Raw genomic sequence first — 10,792 nt, 5'->3', positions numbered from 1 at the left:
TATCATAACCTTGATGGAGATCTGGAGGGGAGAAAGCCCTTTCTCCTTGGCTGCATCTGCCTGGACTGTAACTTCTGTAATGCTGAGCTGGAAGAGGGGTGAGAATAGATCATGGCCCAAGTGTTACAGACTTGCTGTTCTGACCAAGATTTAGTAGACTTCCCTGAGTAAATGTTTCTTCTTTTGTTGTACGTCTTTAGAACAATTGCCAGAAACTTCAAATTGCCACTAAAAAGACGTTAAAGGTTTAGGAAATCCTTAAGCATATTATACATCCATCCTTTCCAAAAAATGGTAAATCATAAGTTACTGAATAGGACAGTGAAAATTTTTGGAAGTTCTTCAGCTCTGTAGTGCATAGCTTCTTAGCAATTTAGATGAAGCAACTTTCACTGCTTCATCCATGTAATAAGCTCCTGATACATTTTTCAGTCAAAAATTCCCAAGCTAGATATTGTATGCCATAATTCTCAGTTTTATAATCACTGAGAGAAAATAATATAGTGGTTTAACATGACTGGTAGACAAATGATAAAAGGGATTTCATTAAATCTTCTAATTCAGGGACAAAAGAGCATACTACAATTCATTGTCCCTGTTCTCAAATTTCTTTGTGCCCCATTGACTGAGCACTGAACTTCAAGAAGAAAAGGGGCATTTGATTGGGGCCCCCTTCTCTTCCCCATAGGCAAGCTGCAGTTAGAAGAACAAGGCACATGTTACAGTCTTTAACACTCAGTGAGAATAACAGGAACCTATCTAAACTTTATTTCTGAGCTTCTTCATCTTCAAATTATTTATTTATTCCATTCACAGATCATTAGAATTTCACTTAAAGATGAAGAGAAATAGCAAAATAGCAGTGTTTTTCATCTATAACAAGAATATTCCAAACTTTTCAAAAGGTAATACAAAAGGAATAAAGTATTAACTACATATTCCTTGCTTGCCTGTGTCTCAAGTACTATGCATTTCAACACAAATTCTTTTCTACAAAGATTAAGGACCAATTTAATCATTTTTATGCATGTACAATTTATCTACTGTAATGTTGCCAGCTGAAGACTGGAAACAACTCAATCAAAAGAGGACCTATTAATTTATGGCATACCCGTAAAATGAAATTCTGCACAACTGATTAAAAAATAAGGATGAATACTCTTATTTTTAGCATATCTATGCTAAATGAGGAATCAAGGGAAGTTTTGAGTTTGAATTTAAATGATAGCTAAGCAAAGAAAATGCTTCCTCGATCCCCTAAAGTAAAACCAACCAACCAACCCCCACTGTAACCACTGAACTTTGGACCAATCCTTACTGTTCTTCATTAGGATATCCATCTCCTGGAAATGATTTGGGTCTTTATTCCAAAGTTGTCTGGAAGGCCATCTGGAGGGGCACAGTAATGAGGGAAATGATTTTCACAATTCAGGAGACAGCATTTAATCTAGGTGAAACTTCTGGAAGTAAAATTGAGATGGCTGTGTTTGCAATCCCCAGTAGTGGCTCCTATCTGTTTGAAATGTCTGTCAAACAACCATCACCCATTATTAGCACACACCAATATTATCTGCATCACCATCACCATCGCTGATATTTACTGGGTGCTATCTGTGCACCAGATGCTTTATATTTTTTAACTCATTTATTTCTCATAACAACACTATGAATTAGTGTATTATTGCCCTCATTTTACAGATGAGACTCAGGGAAAGTCAGTGGCTTGTTCAGGACTACACAGCTAATAGGTTAAGCCAGAGCTGAAATACAGACAGTCTGCCTCCAAGCTCTTGCTCTTGTTCACTGCTCTAAGGCTCTCTCCATGACTCAGTTTCAGCCTATGAATGCTACAGACACAATTTAAAGTCAATTGTAGTTTAAAGAAAGCTAGCTTTGAATTGGCCCAGCCAATACAAATACTGTAGTGATGCAGTGAACTGGCACAAGAATTTAGCTTGGACATGCCTCTTACACTAGGTAAGATTATCTGGCAGAAGTTGAATGGTTCTATACTGGGATACTTTAAAATATTTTACTGAAACATCATTAAATGATGCAAAAAAAAGTTATGTACTCTGGACAAATAGTGACAAACACACCCATGTGTCAACATCCCCAAAGACTTCATGATTATTTTTCCTGCACCCTACACATTAGTTAAATAATTCATTCTCTATTCCCCACAAAACATTTATGCTCTTCATCATTCTCAACTAATACTCATAACTGTGTCTCTCTAAAGGTTAACTACTCTTCATGGTTCAAAACAGGAAAGTGTTCTTAGGTTTCTTAAGTGCCATTCATTATCTTTCATTAATTATTAGCTGTTAGTACATGTGTACCCCATAAACTTGTGTCCCACAGTGCTTCATCCATAGTGGAACTCAGTAAACATTTAAAAAATGTATATAGCATGAAATGTGGATGGGCTATATCAGGGGAACCATGCTATAGAACAATATCAGTGCATTTTCTGGAAGAGGTTGATAGAAGGAAACATTCATGAAGCAATGAAATAATTTGGTATTAACTATAAAGAACATGCAATTATTCAGAGAACATGATGCTTAGTTTCATGCACCTTTGCTAGATGCATATGAAACTTCTCTAACAGATCCTTGTGGAGATCCATCCTTCATATTCCAAGATGTGCCTAATAAGACACAAAGAAAAAAATATCAGCACTGAGTGTTTGGGATGAAATAGATGTCTTCATATGTGGATGTGCTTTGGAGGTTGCCCAAGAGAACACTAACAGACGAGATTCCTCCGCTTACCTCAGTTTCTATTCCAGGAGACAGTTGCCAGACTTTCTTTCCTATGAAGAATATGGGTAAATCCTACCTAGTTAGAGCATATGGTAGGATAATTTGTATATTATTTAAGGGGTACCACAATACCTCTAGTCTGTTTCGGACTGTTTCATAGTTGTGGGAGATGCAGGTTGGATTGCATGTTAGGATTTCAGGAGTAGCACTAGGTTCATTTGCCATGCTCCAGTAGCAGAATCTCAGCTTCCTTTTAAGGACACTTGAACACTGCATAGCATAGACAACAGATATTTTGGCATGTAAAGTAGAATGCAAATGTGTATATTTATAATAGGGGATATCCTCTTCTCACCATTACCCATTGCATATGCGTCCTGATATTAAGATACCCGGAAAACTGAACTATTTATCAAGACTGCTTAGTGACTTTGGAGTCAGAGCAAAGGAAGACAAAGGATGTACATGTATGCCATCAAGGTTTTGGGAAAGTTGATGGCAGCATTCCTGCTGCATTGAGATAATACTTCTCTGGTGAGAGGGGGCTCATGGCCTCTGGATTCAGGGTCACTTCTGCTTAGACCATGCTGAACTCATGCTGACAAGCTTTACTTCTTTTCTAGGCTAATCATTCCCCTCCAGCTGGCATATTCTTTCAATAAATGATGTTGACTCTGTTTCCATGTCCCATTTCCCATGGACCTGGAGGATACCCTTTGTCTTCCCCAAATGATTGCTTTAAATAATTTAACCTTCGTGAAGCGAGAACAACACTGACTCCTGCACACAACAGAATTCATCCAACGTGGGTTGTCCAATTTCCTCCCACTCCTTTGCCTTTTCAAATAACAATTCAGCCAGGCAAGTCTATTTTCATGACTCCCTTAATGTTCTATTCCCAATTTCAACTCCTTTCTTTTCTTCATACATTTCCCAGGGCTGAAATTAATTATTATTCTTTGCATGCAAAGAAGGTTATTTTCCCTACTTCAGAGAGCTCTCAGAATCTCCCCTCTTTCATAAGCATTCCCAATTAAACATAAGATAATAATTTCTCTTCTCTTCTTTGTCCTAGCAACCAAATCACATATTGCAAATAATCAACCAAGTCTGAAATGTGCATGCAAAACTTTTCTATTCTAATTTATGCACTTGCTGGGAGGCCTATATTTCTATATTGACTGAACATGACATAATAATTAACTTTTTCAAATATGCAAAAATGTCTTAGCTTAAAATTCTTAATACTAATTTCTGCTGAATACTCTGTCTTGGCTCACTTAACCTCCCTTGCATGTTTTCTCTTTTGGGGAAGATTGGAAAGCTTAGAGTTATGCTTTCCAGACATCTTTGATGCAAAGATTCTGGATGTGATGCCCACATGAGAAATTTGGAAGTCAGGAGGGAACAGAGTCCATCTTCATGAAGATCTTAAATGGTGCTGCTGGCAAATGAGCAGTCTTTCTCCAGCAGCCAGCCAATGCCCTTTGTGCAGACTCCTGAATATTGAGAGGAAGGAGTGGCAGAAGAGCCAGTGCCACCTTCTTATTTCCAGTGTAGCTCCAGTGTGATGGCCTCAGAGATAAGAGCTTTATTATTCCACTCTGTATTGTTTTTGAGCATCTTTCCAAGATGCTAAACCCAGAACTTACTCCTTAAACCATCCACAGATTTTGTAAATATCTAATTCACTGTATTATTTTACTTGCCGCTTAAAATATCTGGAGTTGTTTCGGGTTCCTGCCCCAAACCGTGACTGATGTATTCCCCCTGTTGCTTATACAGAAAATATGATATACAAGGGTCCTCGTGATCCACTTTTCCCTATTAGGCCTCCACCAGTGTCTGCAATCTCAGTTCCTTGTGAGTGAGTTTGTTTTTCATATACCATCCAGAGTCTATCAAGTTCTGCCATTTTTCTGTGCTTTGGACATGTCATTTACTCTGAAATGTGCTCCCTGTTTTCTTTTCACTTCCTCCCTGACTCTCTTTTTCCTACTCCTAGCTTGAATGTCTACTTCAGTTCCCTAGAGGCATTAAAACTGAAACCAGGGATGCAAATAGACATGTGCACACCGATGTTTATAGCGGCATTATTCATGATTGCAAATAGACAGAGACAGCCCAAAATGTCCATCAACTGATGAGTGGATAAACAAACTGTGGTATATACTTACTATGGAATATTATGCAGCTGTAAGAAAGAATGAAGTTCTGATGCATGCAACAACATGGACAAATCTTGAGGGCATTACATTGAGTGAAATAAGCCAAGCACAAAAGGACAAATATTGTGTGGCCTCACTAATATGAAATCATTAGAATGAGCAAAGTCTGGGAGTTAAAATCTAGAGTATAGGTTAGCAGGAGATAGAAAGAGGGTAGAGAATGGGCAGATGATGCTTAAGATGTATGGAAAGTTTAATAAAGTTGATTGTGAATGTTCAGAATGGATAGAACGGATGGTAGCACAATACCCTAAAGGTAATTAACAATGCTAAGTGTGAGCATGGTTGAAAGGGGAAGTCTAGGATCATATATCACAAGAAAGAAAGCTAGAAGATAAAACATGGGACTGTATAACATGGCGAAACCTATTGTGGATGACTATGGATGGTTAATTGTACAAATGTGAGAAAGAACTTGCATGAACTAGAACGAATGTACGTCACTATTACAAGGTATTAATAATAGGGCTGTGTATGGGAAAATGGAAATAATGCAAACTAAAGACTACAGTTAATAGTAACATTGTAATATTCTTTTACCAATTGTAACAAAGGCACTATACCAAGGCTAAATGTCAATAATAGGAGGGTATAAGGGATTTGGGATTTTTTTTTCTGGAGATATGAGAAAGTTCTCAAATTGCGGTGATGAATGTATAACTCTGTGATTATATCAAAAGCCACTGATTGTATGCTTTGGATGGATTGTATGGTGTTTGAATAAAACTGTTAAAAAAGCCAAAGCTAGTTCCACTGCATCTGCTATACAGCTCTATCATTGTAGTTATGTGTTCAGATGTCTACCTCCTCTTCTAGATGGATATTTTTTGAGCTCAGAAAACTTGTATCCCATTTAGTTTCAAATATCTAAAAAATTAATAATAATTAATTAAATTTAAAATGAGTAAATGGAAATTATTCATGGTGCTAATTGACTTTATATGATTCCTGTCTTCTTTGTGTGTGATACGCTTTAGCTGTGTGTAAATAACAGTGCCCTGTTGAGGGGGAATGTTGTCCAGCAAAGGATGAAGTAGAGCATTAAAATTTGCCACCCACATAAACAGTATTTACATGTTTTATGACTGTTTTCATGCTGATCTACCACCATTAAACGTATATATATTTGAATATGGTCTGATTTATAACAAATTCTTGGAGGGTAGATTGAATCTATTTATCTTGCTTGATACAGAGAACTGTGCATGTGGGCCCTTCAAAAATATAAGTGCAGGATACTAATTTAAATTCTCATGCACAGCTACATGCTCCTCTTAGTGAGAAATTTTCATCAGGGGTTTTCCCATTCTGTGTTTGAATAGACAAGTAGCAACCATACTTGTCAGTTCATATGAATAAGGAACAGAGAGTCAAAAATGTTACTCACTACAAGAGCAAAATTACAGCAGATGGAGATTATACTGCTTCTGAAAACTGGTATTTTTTATTGGCATTGATATTTGAATATGGCATTGGAAATTTATTACAAGATCTGTTAATACTTACATGTGCAGTTATATTTCTGTATAAAATTTTTACTTTGTACAAACTTTCTCAATATGTCTGATGATTTTTTCTTTAAAATAAATAAGTATACTTTCATAAGAATGCCAAAGCAAGGAATGTATAAAAGTTTATTTGTCTTTGCTTAAAATATGTGAGAACTTAGTTTTTCTGACAGTGTATACTTTTTAATTCAAAAATAAAATATCTGAATTTATTGATACTTTCATTCGGAAAATGTTATTCCAAAGGACATTAAAGTAGCTCTTTTAAACTGAAAACTGTAACCAGCACTTCATGATTTTATGTTTTCTTTATGTCACACCTATAATCAAAAGTCAGTAAAGAATGCAAAATATTTATCAAGAATGAAAGAATAAAATAGAGCCATAGTAGAATACACAGATTTTATATTGTTTTCATAACCATTTCTAAGCTCCCTGAAGAAATATATATTCCCTCCAGGAGAAAACACACATCAAATACGTTTTTGTTTTTGTAATTGTGTTATTCTCACATGAAGAGCATTCCAATCTGCTTGTGTGAACCAGAAATCTTTGCATCTTTGAGAATGAAAGAAGAAAATTGCCTAGTTGCTGGGCAATACAGGCATTATTAGCATGAATATACACAGTGAGTTTTGGTACATGTATAGTAATTAAATATCTACTAACTTTAGGCTCCATTTGAGAGATGTTATAGTTTTAATATCAAAACATTTAAAATACTTTTTTTTTTTTTGCCTATTAACCAGATTTATTGTTTGCCTTTTCATTTTACATGCAATCATCAAATGATCACAGAGGTGCTGCTTTCCAGACTGAGTGCTGGTCCTCACACAGAAACTACCTCTGATAAACCACGCTTATTGTCATCATCTGTTAACTGATCCTACAGAGGGCTCTGTTTGGCTATGGGTTTAGCTAACTCCTCAAAGGAACTAATGTAGGGATCAAAAGCATGGAGGTCACCTCTTAATATATACTGTGGGTACCCCTACCACATTCTCTTTATTATATCTTTTTTTTTTAATTCAGTTTTATTGAGATACATACCATGCAATCATCTATGGTGTACAATCAACTGTTCACAGTACCATCATATAGTTGTGTATTCATCACCCCAATCTATTTTTTGAACATTTTCTTCACACCAGAAAAAGTAAAAATCAGAATTGAAAATAAAAGTAAAAAAGAACACCCAAATCATCCCCCCACCCTATTTTTCATTTAGTTTTTATCCCCATTTTTCTAATCCATCCATACACTGGATAAAGGGAATGCGATCCACAAGGTTTTCACAATCACACTGTCACCCGTTGTAATCTACATTGCTATACAATAGTCTTCAAGAGTCAAGGCCACTGGGTGGGAGTATGATAGTTTCAGGTATTTACTTCTAGCTATTCCTAAAAAGTGTTCTCTATATAGTGCATAAGAATGTCCACCAAAGTGACCCCTTGACTCCATTTGAAATCTCCCAGCCACTGAAACTTTATTTTGTTTCATTTGGCACCCCCCTTTTGGTCAAGAAGATGTTCCCAATCCCACAATGTCAGGTCTGGATTCATCCCAGGGAGTCATATCCTGCATTGCCAGGGAGATTTACACCCCTGGGAGTTGGGTCCCACCTAGGGGGAAGGGCAGTGAGTTCACCTGCTGAGTTGGCTTAGCCAGAGAGAGAGGGCCACATCTGAACAACAAAGAGGCACTCAGGGGGAGACTCTTAGGCACAATTATAAGCAGTTTTAGCCTCTCCTTTGCAGTAATGAGTTCCACAAGAGCAAGTCCCAAAATAGAGGGCTCAGCATACTAAACCGTCAGTCCTCAATGTTTGTGAGAACATCAGCAACAATCCAGGTGAGGAAGCCCAACACCTCTGCATTTTCCCCCAGCTCCTCAGGGGGGGCCCTGCATATGTATTTTTATTCTCTGCCCAAATAATTTTGGGATGTGTTGTCGTTTCACGCTAACCTATGCAAACCTACAGGTCTCACTTCTTATTCAAAGTTCCATGTAATTACGGTTAAAACACTCTTTTAAAATATACTTATTTAAATTTTAACATTTCACTGGTTCATCATTATGGTAGACACCATGGAGAAGCCCCCACACAAAAAATGTTTCTAATGTTGAGAATGATGATGCCACAATACACCAAGAGGGTATGAAAAGTTTGATTACTCACATAATGAGACTTTATGGGGGTCAGGGCAGGCTTCTCACACAGGTTCAAAAAATGGCTTCAGAGAGCTAGGAAAGGAGATGGGTTAGGGATTTTTGTGGTGGGTAGGAAGTAGGGCAGGGTGAGGGATCCCTTGAGGGGTGTGAACTTCCAGCTCGTGCCAAAGGAAAGAGAACCTGAACTTTCTTATTGGTTTGCCCAGATGTAGGGCAGAAGAGGAGGGGGGAGGCGAGTGGGGCGCTTAAATTTGCCCGCAGTCAAATATCAAAAATCGAATTAAAGTCTTTAATATCCTTGGAACGTTCTCCATTTCTTAATTGAGCTTAAGAAGTACTGATGTTTTGTATCATACAAAGAACCATCATTAGGCCACTCTGACAAGCTTAACAAAATGAATAAGAGCTATGGGCATAGAGATGCTGGGCTCATATTCTAATCTACTATTTACTAGTTCTATTTACTAGTTCCCTATGACCAAATCAAATAACCTCTTTAAGTTATTATTTGTTTTTTGTTTGTCTGTTTTCTCTTCTCAGGGCCATAGTGAGGAATAAATGAGAATAAATGAATGAAAAATGTCTGATGCACCATAGTTGGTCAATAAAAGTAACTATTATTATATTTAATTGGGCCTTTTAAGAAACATTAAATCTTTTGGCACTTGAGGCAAATTTGGATGCCCTAGCTACATAGCAAATCAAAATAAACTTTAACATTTTAAAAGGCATAATAGAGAAACGGGTCTTAGAAATTTCATACTAAATCCAAAAATTGTTAAAGTGGTTTACTGACATAAATAAGAAAATTCTTAACCTTGTATGTAGGTAACATTTTCAGCATATGGAGTCATTCACATCAATATAAGGTTGAAAAAAAATGTATTCTTACATAGAATAGTTATTATCCTAATTCTACAGTGATATACTGCATCTAAAATGCATAAAAGAAAGACCACTTTGTACATATTTTTCCAAGGATGCTTGATCATGTAACCATGACTTGGGACCTACTTTTTCCTGTGCCTTTAATTCTACCATCACTGTAGGTCCGTTATTTTGTAGGTGTCTACCAATTTTTGTTTGTCAGCTGTTTTCTCATGATTAGACTCAGATAATGCATATTTAGCAAAAAAAAAAAAAAAACAAAAAAACACCGCATAATGATTCTATGCTCTTCTCCATATCAAGAGGCAGAAGAAACTGACTTGTCCCATTACTGGTTATATTAACTTTGATCACTTGGTTAAAGTTGTTTTCATAGATTCCTCTACTGTAAGATTATTTTTTCTCCTTGTAATTATTTAGCTTCTGTATTAGAATGCTCCAGGCAAACAGAACTGACAGATGTATATATATAGGTGTGTGTGTATGTTTATGAGTAAATATTGCATAAATATTATGTGATTTATTATAGGAATTGGCTTATGAGGCTGTGGGAAGTGCAAACCCAAACTCCATAAGGCAGGCCGCAAGCTGGGAACTCTGATAAAGGTTTGCAATGAACTCCCCATGAGAAGCTGGCTGGCTAAAATAGAGGTCAAATGTCTCCCTTCTGATGGGTGAAATCATTAGTTCTCCCTTTAAGGACTTCATCTTATTGGGTGAGACTCCTTTCATTGCTGAAGACAATCTCCTTAATTAATTGTAGATGCAATCAGCCATAAATGCAATCAACTTATGATTTAAATCCAGAAATACCCTCACAATAACAACCAGTCCAGTGCTTGCTTGATCAAATAACTGGATATCCTGAGAAGCTGACACATGAACTTAAGCATACAGCTTCTGAGTATCTAATCTTGGCTCCCGTCCCCTTCCACCACTCATTTAAGGCTCAACTCAAATATTGCTTCCTCTATCTGGACACCCATATTACTAAGAGCTTAACTTACAGTGTTCATTATATTGAAAAGTAACTATTCCATTTTCTATATCACAATAGATTAGAAGCCTTTATTAGCAGGCACTTTATCTTATTTATCATCATATTATCTAGCAAAATAGTAGCTTTTCAATAGTTATTAATGGAATATGCAAGTAAATGAACAAGTGAATTCCAGGAAGCAGAATGAAGAGGTATTATATTCTCTGTTTTGTAAATAAAGCCATT

This window comes from Choloepus didactylus, chromosome 3 (genome assembly GCF_015220235.1).
Source record: "Choloepus didactylus isolate mChoDid1 chromosome 3, mChoDid1.pri, whole genome shotgun sequence".
NCBI classification, from domain to species: Eukaryota; Metazoa; Chordata; class Mammalia; order Pilosa; family Megalonychidae; genus Choloepus; species Choloepus didactylus.
This window is presented reverse-complemented; position numbering follows the sequence as displayed.